Genomic DNA, 16,630 nt, shown 5'->3' on the forward strand with positions numbered 1-16,630 from the left:
GCATTGCGGTTGAGGTTGCGGTGGACGACGATGTCGGGGTATAGGCTCCGGCGTGATGGAGGAGGGCGGCGGTTGATGGGTGGGATGGGGTGGCGGACGGAGGACGCGGGGTTTCACGGCTGGTGGAGAGGTAGTTTTGGCGCCCACAGAGTACGAATGGGGAATCAGACGGGTGGGGGGAACCATGTTTCGGTCTGGGACGCGCTTGTTTTTTGGTTTTTTGAACAAAAATGGGACGCGCTTGTTTGAAATTTGGGGAAAGTACAAACTTTTCCCCCTCTTAAATTTCGTACCTACTGCAGGTCGGGGGTAGGATGGTAATCCCAGGTGTCCCAAATAGTGGGCGGGAGCGATTTCGGCCGCACGCATGTGTGCTTAGGCGGCCATTGTGTATGAATGTTTTTCGGATGCGGTTGTGTGGCGTCTAGATGAAGCTACAAACCTACCCCGGTTTAGACCTTTGGACGTCGGGCCGGTAGGTTTCACGGGTCGGAGTTATTAGAAAAGTAATTTCCTTGTACTACCAAACATTGGTCTCACACGGTTTCGGGCTAGTAGCGGCTCTTTTGGCGCTTCGTTCGAAATTTTGAAACACAAGCATTCACGTTTAGAGTACTCTTGAACTATCAGGATTGACCGAAATACACAACGTTATATTTGACCTTGTATGTTTGAAAACCTCATTAAATTATCCGCTTCTTTTTGAAATTTTGACACTTGAAAACCCTATAACTACGATTATTTTGGAATGGAGGAGCTAAATTTGAATCTATTTTGTACATGACTACATATGCTATTATGTAGAAAATCAGAGAAAAGATTGATGCCCCCAAAATTTAGGTATGGTTTACAAATGCCATGACATCAAATTCAAATAATTGAATGGACTTCATGTTGAATTCGATTTTTTAGACCACCTTAAGTTGAATTCAAATGTATGCTAGTTCATAGGTAGTAGCTATTTATAATGTCCATTGTGTAACTTTCGTATGTATAATGTGCTTTATACACACAACATGAACTATACTCACGTTTATATTCGATTGCTAAAGCGATGCATTGTCTGGAGTTCAAAATACTAACTATGTGGATCAATTGTGTCGAATAATAACATAGACATGCTCAAATTCGATAGAATCTAGATGTCTGATGGATCAATGACCGCTCCTTACACGAATTGCAAATATCATGATCACATCCTAATATTTGGATACAATTTATATCTTTAATCAATGTGTAGAGCAGTCTTTTACGTGTAGTTTCACTCTCCATCGGTGGTCTCTCACACATGCTCACACACTCTCTCCCGAGGTGTCTTTCTAGCACACATGCTCTAGATATAACCCTCCCTCCCTCTCGTAACCATTTACAACTGTTTTCACTAACCTTTATCACAAGCACTCTTCCTCTCGCAAACATACACACGCACAATCCTCATCGACCCTTTCTATATACATGGACCTGCCTACGTGTCTCATGTATGCACATTATCTTTACGCCTATCTCTCACGCATTGTCTCACACCTCTCTTCCTAATCGACGAGTATGATTCTAGCAGAGCATTCTGTAGGATGCCCCTTAAAGTTAGGTTGGATGAATAGTAATATCAGAGATAAAAGGGTTACCTTAGTCCGAGAACCTAGGGTTACAAATCCTAGCCGGCTTTGTCAGTGGACACAGAGTCCTTCACAATTGTGCTATCTTTGTCTTGTACGACTAGTCATCCATGGGTTTTCCTAAATGCATCACGGGCCGACCAATGTGGCATAGGACGGAACAGAACAAAGGGCCTCACCTCGACCCACCGGACCTCACGCGGTGACACACCCTCTGCCCCCACGTCTCATTATCTTCTCACACCCACACATACCAACACAAACACCACACACACACAGAAAATTTCTCCTGGTGCCTCTATTCCCTCCCCCTTGCATATACACACTCAAGGGAATGGAATCTCTTGTCATGACGTCATATTCATCTCTCTCTCTCTAGACCGCTCTCATTTCTCGTGCTATCTCTCCCACGCCCCCCCCCCGTCGGCCCCTCTATCCATGCCTCTCTCGAATACATAATACACACACATACCTCTCTAGGCCCCGCCAAATGCATCAACTACACATTCACACATGTTACATCACGTACCCCATTGATCTAAAAAGCCCTCTCTTCATGTTTATTTTGCATACAACATTCCTTTTGAATAAAGTGTGGCCAAAAAATTATTTTAGAGTTTCTACATATAGACAACATTACAAAGTTATATGGAGGAGTACGAACGCTAATTTGCATTGCATGGTGCCCACAATGATATTTATTCCACACTGTGAATTTGTATATTTTTATACTATATACAAAGTTAGTCATAATAAAGAGAAACGAAGAGCATCTCTCTCTCCATCGCATACCCCCCCTATACGCCCCTTTCACGTATGCACACAAAACTATCTCCAGGTCCTCTAAAAGTAAGCCCCCAGAAAATTCACGCATGTTTCATCTTTCTCTCACGATATATGCAATGATGATCATTGTATTTGAAGCGAAAGCACGATACGTACATTGGACTTCAGAATCCACTCATTACGGTCACCATTTACGTTTAGCGGTTATTATGCAGTCGCTGGCTCACCATACAACTTTGTATTTGCTCATGACATGACTAGTTGACCAGTTAAACGCTCCACGTGGCACCTGTTGGGGATATTACTACTGGGCGTAAACCGGCCTATCTGGGCCGGGTTAACTTCGTCAGTAGTTAAGTATGTTAAAGCCTAAGAAGACAGAGGAGGGCTCAAGGCCCATGGTCAGTTCAAGGCCTGTAGCCGTAAACCGGCGTTAGTAGTTAACCTATATTGTAAGTTAGGAATAAGTAGAGACCAAACCGGACACATCTATGAGCCGGTATTGGGACTCCGTAAGCCGACGGGAGTCACCCGTGTATATAAGGGGACGACCCGGCGGCGGTTCAGGGACAACAGACAAGAACTCGAGACATAGGCGAAGCTTGTTTGCTCCCTAGTCATAGAAACCACATCAATTCCATCACAACTAGACGTAGGCTTTTACCTTCATTGAAGGGGCCGAACTAGTATAAACTCTTTTGCGTCCCTGTGTCCGCTTTAACCCCTTCAAGCTAACCCGTCGCGATGGCTCCACGACTAAGTCCTTTCTCTAGGAAATCTGCCGTGACAAAACCACGACAGTTGGCGCCCACCGTGGGGCTATCGCACGATGGTTTCCGGTTCTTGGAGGGCCGCTTGAAGGACTCGAGGGCTACGCTGTAGGACGGATGACTAAGAGTCGTCGCGACAAGCTCTACATCGACGACGCAAGCTGGGGCCCCGAGGCCGGCTCAATTGAGTACGGGTACCGGGTCCCCTTTGGTAGCATTCACGTTTTCATTGGCAAGATCAGTGAACCGGGCCCTGAGCTGGACATCTGCACCGACCTCGTCGAGACGGCTCAGCGTGCGCGATCCGCCCGGGTTAAACCGGCCATGAAGCGTGCCTTCGTGGGAGTCATCCATGGAGGAAGTTATCAGGATGGATCGAAATCTCGCGGCGATGCCGTCGTTTGTTCCGATGACGAGTCATCAACCGGAGAAACCAAATCTCTTTATCAGCTAGAAGACGGCCGGATTGGGGGCTGTTCCGATGGCAACAGTATTCCGGATCCCTCTGATCTGCCCAACCGGGTTGGAATATTCATGACTCGCACACAAGCAGCGCTTCATTCTTCAACCGCTGCGGCAACGACCTCTGGTTCAGCAGCGACAACGGCTGCCGGGGCAGGAGGCCCTGTGTGCCCGCCGGCTCAGGTTCTATCAGAACTATTTGATGTGTTGGCTGTGCTTACGGCGGAAGTTAATCCGCCGAATCAGGACGTTCACAACGCAGAGATTGCAAAGCTAAAGGAACAGATCACCCAGGCCAAGGCGGATCTGGCAGCTGAGGACACCAGGATGGCCGCAGAGTGGGCCGCTTTAGACGCACAGGCCTACAGGCTTATGTTGGACCAGAGCGCGTCGCATGAAGTCATGAGGAGGAAGCACCGATCCCGCTTACCTCCAATTTTTGAGGCCAGAGACCTTTTCAACACTCCAGGACCAAGAGCCGGCAATCCGCTGGAGGGAAACTGGGCAGAAGCCCCTAGGACCGGTGCACCGGTTCAGCCACATCAGATGGACCCGCCTCGTCAAAACACCGTTATACCTCAGGATGCTTTAACACCTCCGGGTCACTACTCCAAACCAATGGACAATCTTGTTGCCGCTGCTGCACGGCTGGAGGCCATTCCAATTGAAGGTGACTCGCCGCAGGCAGTAGAGACGCGACGGATCAAGGAACTTTTAAGGACAGCTTTGGCCCAACAGGAAGCGTACTCGTACAGCCGCGACCGGATCCACTCGACCCCCCGTCCAAGCCGGAGCTATAGCAGACATATGGATGAACCAGCAGTGTCGAGTAATGAACAACGTGGGACACCCCGTGAAAACAGCCCGGCGGGTGGTGATGATAACGCTCAGGGAGTGGTGGACCGGGCCCAAGCGCGCAGGGAGGCCGAGTTAGCCACACAGCATCAGGCTCGGCAGCTCACGCCGGTTCGTCCAACCACCTCGACTGAACCTGGTGTTACTTCTAGTTCTTTGGGGGTGCCTTGCCTTATCCCCGCTTTACGCAACATGCGCCTGCCCAAGGATTTCAAAAGCCCGCGCAAGGTACCAAATTACACGGCAGATCAACCTCCAGAGACATGGGTGGAGAGCTCTGAGATGGCCATGGAGATGCTTGATGTGGATGACGCGGCGTGTGCGAAATACTTCACCATGATGCTTGAAGGAACGGCCCGTACTTGGTTAAAAAGCTTGCCGGCTAATTCTATCAGTTCATGGGCCCAATTACGAGCCCGGTTTATCAGCAATTTCAAGGATACCTATAAACAGCCTATGTCAATAGTGGACTTAGCTGCATGCGTCCAGGTGGAAGGAGAATTAACAACTCATTGGGTGCGTCGGGTTTCACAAGTGTTGCACTCCTCAGACCGCATCAACGCTGACACCGCAGTATTAACCCTAGAAGGCAACTACCGGTTTGGGCCCCTGAAGCTGAAGTTGGGATGGATGAAGCGTCATTGCACTGACATGGGGACCCTCATGGCCGCTTTGGTGAAATATGCTGATTCTGATAGTACCAAGGATCCCGAATATGATGATGACAAGACAGGGAAACGGAAGAAGAACAACAGCTCCAAAGGTCAGCAGCATCACTGGGCAGGCAATGGTGGTGGAGGCAAGCGTAAAGCGGATGGTAACATGGACTTTGTGGCTAATACCAACGCACAAGACAATGGCCAGCGACGCAAGGGTAGACCGAAAAATCGTAATGGAGCACCCAACCCTAACCCAAACCGCCTAAACTATCTGCTAAGCCAGCCCTGTCCAAGACATGGAATGAAGGAGGCGCCACAAACCACCTTTGGAAGGATTGCTTTATTATGCAGGAGTTCAAGAATTCTAATAATTTCCGGTATGATCATGAATCTGGCGGTGGCTCAAGATCCGGGCCGGGTTACGGTGGAGGAAGTTCCGGTTCAGGATTCAATGGTAATCCCGGCGGACATAATGGTCAAAATAGTCAGAACAACCAGGGTGGTTACAACCAACAGCAGCAACAGTCAGGTTACCATAGCAACCCAAAGCAGTTGAGTAGTGGGCAGTACCATGTCTTCACCACTAGCTTGGACAAGCGAGACCGGAAGGTTCAGAGGCGGGCGGTCAACTATGTTGAACCGGCCATACCCCGTTATCTACGTTGGTCTGAACAGCCAATCATATGGAGCAGAGAGGATCACCCACCCCAGGTCGATAATCCGGGTCAGTTGGCTCTGGTGGTGGCGCCTCAGGTGGGAGGTTATAAGTTCACCAAGGTGCTCATGGATGGAGGTAGCAGCATTAATATCTTATACTATGAGACCTTCCGTCGTATGGGACTGCCAGATAAAAATCTTAAACCGTCTAATACGGTGTTCCATGGTGTAGTACCTGGCAGATCAGCATATCCTATTGGCAAGATAGCTCTGGAAGTGGCCTTTGGGGATGACCATGATTCCAGGCTGGAGACATTGACGTTTGAAGTGGTGAAAATCCAGAGTCCATATCACGCCCTGTTTGGGCGACCGGCTTATGCCAAGTTTATGGCACGGCCCTGTTATGTGTATTTGCAGCTCAAGATGCCGGGTCACAGGGGGACAATAACGGTTCACGGAAGCCGCAAAATCGCTTTGGAATGCGAGGAAGGAGATGCGGCTTATGCAGAGTCGGTTTGTGCCACCGAGGAGTTGAAGTACTATAAAGACAATGTTGATCCGGCGGACATGACTCCGTTGAAGAAGCCAACTACGGAGCATGATCCGGCCCTGAAGTTCAAATCGGCAACAGAAACTAAGCTTGTTGACTTCGTACCTGGCGATTCGTCCAAATAGTTCAGCATCAGTGCCAACTTGGATCCGAAATAGGAAAGCGCGCTCATCGAGTTCATCCGTGAGAATCGGGACATTTTTGCATGGAAGCCCTCTGACATGCCAGGTGTACCGAGGCAACTCACTGAGCACACACTTAATGTGGATCCTAAATATAAACCGGTGAAATAGTTCCTCCGTCGGTTTAACGAAGAAATACGCAAGGCGATTGGAGAAGAGGTAGCCAGGCTCTTAGCAGCTGGCTTTATTGTTGAAGTTTTTCACCCTGAGGGGCTTGCCAATCCGGTGCTGGTCCTCAAGAAAAACGGCACCTGGCGCATGTGTGTGGATTACACAGATCTTAATAAGGCTTGTCCAGCAGATCCTTTTGCCCTCCCCCGTATTGATCAAATTATTGATGCTACGGCAGGTTGTGAGCGTCTAAGTTTTTTGGATGCGTATTCTGGCTATCATCAGATCAAAATGGTAGTTAAGGACCAGGAGAAGACAACATTTATAACTCCCTTTGGAGCCTTCTGCTATGTGTCTATGCCCTTCGGGCTCAAGAGTGCCCAGGCAACTTACCAACGGTGTGTACAAAATTGTCTTCACAAGCAGATTGGCCATAATGTACATGCTTACGTGGATGATATCGTGGTTAAGTCCAGGGAGAAGGAGACTCCGATTGATGATTTGAAGGAAACCTTTGATAACCTGAGAACATACAAGATGATGCTTAATCCGGACAAGTGTGTCTTTGGTGTACCGGCGGGCAAGCTATTGGGTTTTTTGGTGTCCAACAGGGGAATTGAGGCTAATCCGGAGAAGATCACGGCTATCACCTCCCTGGCTAAGCCGAAGTGTATCAACGATGTTCAACGCCTGGCAGGCCGGATTGCCGCGTTAAGCCAGTTTATCAGTCGTCTTGGTGAGAAGGCAATCCCTTTGTATTAGATGTTGAAAAAAACGGATCAGTTTGTTTGGAGCTCCGCCGCTAATGAAGCATTTGAGGACTTAAAGCGGCAGTTGGCCAATCCACCTATGCTCGCCGCTCCCATTGATAAGGAGCCGTTACTGCTATATGTTGCTGCTAATGCTTGGGCGGTCAATGTGGCTATTGTGGTGGAGCGAGAGGAGGCAGGCAAGGAGCATCCGGTTCAATGACCGGTCTATTATATCAGCGAGGTGCTAATCGAGTCCAAGCAAAGGTATCCGCATTGGCAGAAGCTGGTGTACAGAGTTTTTATGGCAAGCCAGAAGCTTAAACAATATTTCCAAGGGCACCCAATTACGGTGGTCAGCTCTGCTCCTTTGGGAGATATCATCCAGAACCGGGAAGCAACTGGCCGGATTGCAAAGTGGGCCATAGAGCTGGGGCCGTACGGTTTGAAGTATGTGCCTCGGACAGCGGTTAAGTCTCAAGCACTTGTTGATTTCATCAATGATTGGACGGAAATGCAAGCACCTGAAGAAAAGCCGGATCACACGTATTGGACCATCCATTTTGACGGATCCAGGCAGTTGGAAGGCTCGGGGGCTGGAGTCGTATTAACTTCCCCATGAGGTGATAAGTTTTGTTATGTTCTCCGCTTAATGTTCCCTTGTACTAACAATGCAACTGAGTATGAAGCCTTGCTCCATGGTCTCCGGATGGCTAAGGAGATGAATCTAAGTCGAGTTAAGTGCTTCGGTGACTCGGACCTTGTGGCTCAGCAAGTGTCTGGCACTTGGGACTCCAAGGACCCACTCATGGCAGCATATCGTCGTGAGGTGGATACTGTTGCAGGTTATTTCAAAGGCTATCAGGTGGACCACGTGGACCGGCGGAAAAATGAAGCGCCGGACACTTTAAGCCGACTGGGCTCTCAGTGCAAACCGGTCCTGCCCAATGTTTTTCTGGATGTGCTGCACAACCCGTTGGTCAAGATCCCTGGTGAAGAGGATTTGGCTATTCCTGATCCGGAGGCTCAATTGGTGGCAGCTCTTCATGTTATTCTGGATTGGACGCTTCCTTACCTGACGTACAAGAATCGGGGCGAGTTGCCAGAGGATGAGATTCTGGCCCGGCAGATAATTCGGCGATCCAAGTCCATGGCTATCATCAACGGCGAGTTGCATCATTGCAGTGTATCAGGAGCTTTTCAACGCTGCGTGTCTCCTGAAGAAGGCCGTGAAATTTTGCGTGAGATCCACGAAGGAGATTGTGGTCACCACGCCGGTTCAAAGTCTCTACTGGCTAAAGCATTTTGCCATGGCTTCTATTGGTTAACTGCTCATGCTGATGCGGAGGATCTGGTCAGACGATGTGATGGTTGCCAAAGGTTTTCAAGACGTGCTCATGTACCGGCTCAAGAATTGAGAATGATTCCAATTACTTGCCCGTTTGCGACTTGGGCGCTGGATATGGTTGGGCCTTTCAAAAGGTCCAAAGATAAGAAGACCCACCTCCTGGTGGCGGTTGACAAGTTTACAAAGTGGGTGGAGGCAGAACCTGTTAGCAAGTGTGATGCGGCCACGGCGGTTCAGTTCATCAAAAAGGTGATTTTCCGGTTTGGCTTTCCGCACAGTATTATCATAGATAATGGTACCAATTTGTCCAAAGGTGCTATGAAGGAGTTCTGCGAACGGGAGCACATCCGGCTCGACGTTTCATCGGTGGGACATCCACAGTCCAATGGTCAAGCAGAAAGAGCTAATCAAGAATCTTGAGAGGCATCAAGCCCCGGCTCATGGTTCCTTTGCAGAGAACGCCGGGTTGTTGGGTAGAAGAATTACCATCTGTGTTATGGAGCATCAATACAACACCCAACAGATCAACAGGATACACGCCGTTCTTCATGGTTTATGGAGCGGAGGCGGTTCTCCCCAGTGATATCCGTCATGATTCACCTCGTGTAACGGCTTATATTGAAGCGGACAACGAGACAGCACGGCAAGATGCTTTGGACTGGTTGGATGAAGAGCGTGACATCGCAGCCGCCCGATCGGCGATTTACCAGCAGGATCTTCATGGTTATCACAGTCGCCGAGTCAGAACCAGAACCTTTCAGGAAGGAGATTTGGTGCTTCGGCTCATCCAAGATCAGACTGATATGCATAAGTTATCGCCACCTTGGGAGGGGCCTTTCGTGGTCAGCAAGAATCTGCACAATGGGTCGTACTATCTGATCGATATTCGAGAGCATAAAGACTCACGTACATCAGAGGAGGAGACTAACAGGCCGTGGAACACAGCTCATCTTCGGCCTTACTATACCTTAGCCATTGGCTATACTTATGTACATACTACGATAATGTATATACTATGATTAAATATAATAAACCGGAACCTCAGCTAAAGCGGGGTATCTATTATTTTACATCATGTGAGGTTACACGGAGTTGCTCTAAAGCGGCCTCCGGTTTACCCCTTGAGTTCGCTTTTTAAAAGCATCATGTTATATCACTTGGGGGTTTGGTCATGTCCGAACCAATACCATGCCTCTTGATAGGCGAGAGCCACCAGATCACTTGGGGACTTGGTCATGTCTGAACCAGTCATGCCTCTTGATTGGCTTAAGGCCACAGAATCACTTGGGGGCTTGGTCGAACCCAAACCATGACCATGCCACTTGATCGACATAAATGCCACGGTTTCATTTGGGGACCTGGCTGACTAGAACCATAGTTACACCTAACGGGAGCTTGGTCGTGTTCGGCCATGGTAACACCATCTGATCAGCTCAAATAAACCTTTTTTTGCAACGTTTTGTCATTGCACTTGATTTACACTTTTCTTTGAAGGGTTTTTTTGCTTTTTATTGCGTTTTTTAAACTGACAAAGTTTTTTAACCAATCAATTGACGGAACACAGTTCACGTCAATCCGGAGACTATTTGCCCGGTTTGATCCTTGTTGTTAACATCCTCTTATGGAGTAACACGATGTTTATTATAACCCGGCATGGTTTACATGGTAAACCAGCATCATATATATATATATATATACAAGAGCTGTTATCTCCTCCAACAGTGTGGGTTTGCAAAACTCCGCTTCAAGATTGGCCAAGCCAACTTCACGCTCAACGATGGCAGGTATTATGTATCTCAAAAATTTGATCATATACTTAAAATTTTGTTTTGGTTGTTTTGATTTCATATATGCAGACATCATATTCCGCCTGACAGTACAACCGCGGTGGCACTTGATGAATTTCTCATTTCAGAAAGTGTTTTGGAAAGTTCATTACCACAGGAAGAACAAATTATGCATGAAGGCATATCAACATCAAAGGTATCAGCTAGCCTATTACAAGGCAACATGGTGCCCATAATAATATAATTGTTTTTCGCAAAGGAGAGGCAGTTTTAAAACCGGCTTCCGGTTCAAGCTTGGTCACCAGCCTGGCCTGATGGTTGTGGGTCATCCTGCACCGCTTCAGCCTCCGTTTCTCTACCCAGTGGCTGGAAATCCACAGTTGTCCAGTCGATTCCCATTAATGCTTGAAAAACAGCTTCATCATGGATCAGCAATGACGGGTCAATATCGGGAGCGTAAGTATGCTTACGGATTGGAGGGATCAGATTTTCCGATTCATGGATTGGTGCAGCTATTCGCTTGTTCTGACTGTCATATTGCGCTTGATAATGAGACAAGTCTGCTTCCTCAGCCAATTGACAAGCTAGCGGACGTACCTCCCGGTTTATTGCTCGCAGATCCGCTTCACCAAATTCTGACCCGTCTTCCTTCAAGCTGGGATAGCCCTGAGCCGCTTCAATAGGATCAAAATCCGGCACCCAGGCTTTTGCCCGGATTAAGGCATTGATTGCACCGGTTCGAGCAGCAGATTTCTTCAGCTCTTCAACCCGGGCAGGAAGCACCGACAGTTTCATCAGAGTATCTTGAGTCAAAGTGGGCGCCGGTTTGTTATGAGATGCGGTACAGATGATCCGCTGGGCACCAGTATACAATTGTTCAACCAATGTATAGGCGGCTTTTAGTTTCTTCCGCACATCTGACCCCAAGTGACTAATGCGTGTCCCTGAAATACCATAAAGGGTTAATAAACCGGCGACTCTGTCAGAAGGCAGAGCCAATTCAGAAGACAAATTGGCTTACCAAAGATAGCAGTAGTCATGGCATGCACGTGCCGCTTTATGCTGGTCAGTTCACCCACCACTGATTTTAGTGCAGCCTCGGCATCCTCTGCTCGTTTGATCAAAGTGGACTTTTCAGTGGCCCAATCCGTCTGCTTCTTCTTGAAGCTCTCCTTAAGCTGTTCCATGGCGCTTAAAGCGCTGGCCAATTCCTCTTTCGCTTTGGAGGTTTCAGCTTGTTGGGTTTTCAGGTTTTCTTGGAGATCGGTGACTTGGTTTTCTTTCGTCTTCAGCTCCGCCTGCATGCATACAGATATATGCTTCAACAAATCAGTATAAGGATTCAAGTACCAATCACATAACAAGTTATGCACTTAGCACTTGGGGGCTAATGCATATTCGATCTTCATCTTTCAGTTGCTTACAAAGTCCCAAGATCAATACACGTATTCAACTCGGCACTTGGGGACTAATGGCTATTTGCTCGTATATATTCTGATGCGGTAATTTCAATTACTTAAAGTACCGGTTTAACTACGTTAAGTTGAACCGGCCCTTGGGGGCTACATCAGCAAATTTCAAAGCATCAAGATTTATATTGGTAAGTCCCGGTTTGAAAGAATATTACAAACCGGCCCTTGGGGGCTAGGAGAGTCAGCAAGAATGGAAGCATACAAGCAGGAAGGAGCATATGGAAGTTACCTCATATTTCTCTTTCATCATATTAACCAGACCAGCTTCATAGTCGCGACTGGTATACAACCGGTTCAGATAGCCGGAATGGATATCTTGGGCGTTCAGAGAAGCATAAGTCGTCAGATCAGCGTTCCACTTGCCTTTGCCAAAGGCAGCAAATTCTTCCTTGGCAGAATGTTTGGATAAAGCGACAGGATTGCTTGGCTCAGTATGGCCAGTGCCAGTAATGACAACCTCATCATCCTGGGTACCGCCGGTTTGCACTGGGGCTGTTGGCTTGTTAGTAGGTTTTGCTGGACCGGTGGAGCTTTAAATCCGGATGGAACCTGTGGGCTGATTGACAGGACCTGAGGCATCAGTAGGTCTCTCTTCAGCAATAAGATCATCGTCTTGCTGCGGTGGATCGTTGGGTATATCCTCAGGAATATCCGCTTCAAGATTGGGTGTCTTGCCTGGTTCAAGAACAACATCTTCTTCGGCCGCTTTGTCCAGGCGGGCCTTCTTGCTTGGCCTAGGTTTGGCCCTGAGAAGAATAACAAAATCAAATACAGCATATGTTCTAAGGCAATGTACTGCAAACATCACAATAAGTATAGCTTACCCAAGCACCGTTTTGAGCGGTGGGAGCTGAGTAGCCGATGACTCACCAGAAGATGAGTGGGAAGTAACCTGGTAATCGGAGTCAGACGGATTAAGAGGTTGACGAAAGCAGCCCGCTTTAGAACAAGCACTGACAAGCAAATTAGAGACCTCTAAATGGCGTTTCCGAACCGGACTGTTCGATAAACTGGCGGAGGTAACTACCTGGCCGCTGTGCCGGGTTGTGCGACGAGCTTCGTGTTGTTGGGTCTTCATAAGAAACCTAGGATCCAAATAAGCAAGAGGATGAGAAAATTTAACTTTCCGGTTTGCCTGACGGATTTTTTGTGAAGGCAAAGTTTCTGAATCGGAAGAGAGAATAATTACCTCAGCAACATCCGCGTGGCTGGCTTCGGCATCATCCTGACAAATATCATCATCAATAAGACGCATGAAAAATAAACCAAGTGAGTCAAGCTCTACCTCAAAGTCCGGATTATCCACATCATCATCAGGGGCCGGATTAGAAGATGCAATGGTTCTTTTCCTATGGGCAGTCTTCTTCACAGCTTTAGTCTTTTGCCGAGTTGCTCTTTCCGGTTTATCTGGCTTTTCTGGTTTCTCCTGCGGCAGTTTCTTGCTCCAAAATGGATCATTGCCTTGATTACACAGACACTGATGTCAAACAAAGACCAGATATATCATTAACAGATTCAGCAAAAAGAAAAATCAAAGTCTTACAGTTGGCGGTTTGTTGGTGGCACAGAAGGGAAGCAGGCCGTTTCTAGCACAGACGTGTTCCGATTCATTCAGCATCTTATTCACAGCCTCTGTGATTTCTTCATCGGTGAGCTGGATTTTGGAATGTCGGAGTGGGTCATCAACGCTGCCAGTATACTCGCACATCAAACCGGAGCGCTGACTAAGGGGCAGTATGCTCCATGATATCCAACAGCGAGCGAGATCAACCCCTGTTAAACCGTTGGCCATAAAGGCTCTGAGCTTTGATAGTTGAGGAGCATATTTTCTTCTCTCCTGTGTAGTCAATCTTTGTGGAAAAGGGTGTGTATTGCTGAGCCGCTCCGGACGAAAGCCAGGCAAGGGATTCTCACCAGCAGGGGAGGTGTCTTTGCAGTAGAACCATGTCTGATTCCATTCTTTGGGGTGGCTATGCAGTTTGGCGTGAGGGTATGTGACCTCTTTCCTTTTCTGAATCGCCACGCCACCCAACTCCGTATTGGAGCCGTCAGTAAACTCAGTACGGCGGTTTAGATGCAAAAGGTCTCTGAACAATTCCACTGTGGGCTCCTCTTGAAAGAACGCTTCACAGAGCACTTGGAAGTGACACATATTTGTAACAGAGTTGGGGCCAGTATCTTGTGGATGGAGCTGGAAATCGGCTAAAACATCCCGGTAAAATTTAGAACCGGGCGGCTTAAAGCCCCGGGCTAAGTGATCTACGAAAACAACAACCTCTCCTTCTCGAGGTGTGGGAGGGCATTCTTTGCCAGGAGCCCTTCAATGGATGGTATCTTTGCTGCCTAAAGCTCCAATCAGGACTAAATCGTCCAGTTGAGCCTCTGTGACGTGAGAAGGAACCCAATTGCACTCATACACTTGCTTAGCCATGATGGAATCTACAAGGTAGAAGATCCTGGTTCAAAAATGCATTTGATCAAGATACATTGGTATGGGCACTATTAAACCGGAGACAGAACTATCTGAACTGGAGTTTTATGAAGCAACGAGCATCTGGCGGTTCAATAAGGGGACTAATGGCATATACCGGTTTGGAAAAATTTTCTATAAGGTTAAACCGCCTGATCTAAGCATTGCGGATGGACAAGTACGCAGAAACAGGTTTCACAAGATTTCCTTATAGCATTGGATCTGAAGCAAGTTCAGAAAAGAGATAAATACTTAGAGGTTCAAAGGAGCAGTACCGAACCAATGAGCAAAACGTTCATATAGATCTATGGTTTGAGATGCATAAGTGAAGGCGAAGGTCAAACAACTATCATTGCACAGAGTAAAGATTTGCGGATTCATCTAAAGATCTATCGTATGAGCAAGAGGTAGACGATGAACACTGATGAACTGCGAAACCCTAGGTCAGATCTGCGGGGGAAAGGATAGAAGATTTACCGAAGCTGAGGGAGATGCGGAAGGTTGCCGCGATGTTCTGGTGCACTCAGGTTGATGTAGCGGCCAAGGATGAGGCAGAGGTCGACGGCGGCGGCGGAGCTCCGAGGCTGGCGACGCGAGGAAGACGAAGAAGGCACGGAAGGAGAAAAGAAATGACCCTTCGGTCCTATTTATAAGGCGAAAGAACATGAGTCAGGCGCGACAATCAAGGGGCCACAAAACGGAGCTGTCGCCTCGATTTCCGCCGATCTATTAAACAAAGAAGCATAATGGATAGCTTCGTTATGACATGTGACGTCACTCCGGTTTACAGCAATCAGAGAAGATTACATCATGGCGGTTTACCAATTTATAAGAAGATGTTGAAGATGAAGCTTTTATTAAAGGATTGACATGAACCCGTTCAAATCAATCTGGGGCCTAATGTTGGGGATATTACTACTGGGCGTAAACTGGCCTATCTGGGCCGGGTTAACTTCGTCAGTAGTTAAGTATGTTAAAGCCCAAGAAGACAGAGGAGGGCTCAAGGCCCATGGTCGGTTCAAGGCCTGTAGCCGTAAACCGGCGTTAGTAGTTAACCTATATTGTAAGTTTGGAATAAGTAGAGACCAAACCGGACACATCTATGAGCCGGTATTGGGAATCCGTAAGCCGACGGGAGTCACCCGTGTATATAAGGGGACGACCCGGCGGCGGTTCAGGGACAACAGACAAGAACTCGAGACATAGGCGAAGCTTGTTTGCTCCCTAGTCATCGAAACCACATCAATTCCATCACAACTAGACATAGGCTTTTACCTTCATTGAAGGGGCCGAACTAGTATAAACTCTCTTGCATCCCTGTGTCCGCTTTAACCCCTTCAAGCTAACCCGTCGCGATGGCTCCACGACTAAGTCCTTTCTCTAGGACATCTGCCGTGACAAAACCACGACAGCACCTCTAGTGTTGCATCACATTATCTCACTACCATCGTGCGCACCTATCGACTTGTATCTACTCTACATCTACACTCTTATAAAATACATAAAATACACTCTTATAAAAAACAGAGTTGGTGATGATGGTGTGCCTGCCATCCTGCAATATAGGCCGTCCGATTTATATCTGACGGATAGGAAAGAAACTATGGCAATTTTGCAAAAAGGTACCCACACACCTCTCCACATTTGCAAATAAGGCCTTCCCTCGTTCATCCTTTTTCTCTCACAAGATAAACAAGTCATACAAATGCATCTTGATGTTACATGCAACGCACGGGCATCTTGCTAGTAAGAATGAAAAAAATGACAAAAAATATATTTGGACAGTGGTTCGAAGTCATGACCGCGGGCACAGCGGACAAGGTGGCCTTGTATTGGTATGCTGAGCCGTCTGTTTTAACACACAGGAGCTGGTGTGGTGATTATACACACACACACGCATGCACACGAATTGCATCCACGCAACACTCACACAAACACATGCACCCACGCACGCACGCAACACTCACACATACACACGCACGCACGCACGCAACACTCACATGTACACACACATGCATGCACACACCAGTACACCACACGACCTTTTGCCTATGCGAACTGGCAGGTGGAACCCACAATGAACGTGGTCAATTTAACTAGTCAACATGGCGCCACGCAGACTATTTGTCCGGCCAACAGAGTGCAATCCGATGCTG

The sequence above is a fragment of the Triticum urartu genome, chromosome 7A (genome assembly GCF_056163025.1).
Source record: "Triticum urartu cultivar PI428250 chromosome 7A, HENAU_Tu73, whole genome shotgun sequence".
Taxonomy (NCBI): domain Eukaryota; kingdom Viridiplantae; phylum Streptophyta; class Magnoliopsida; order Poales; family Poaceae; genus Triticum; species Triticum urartu.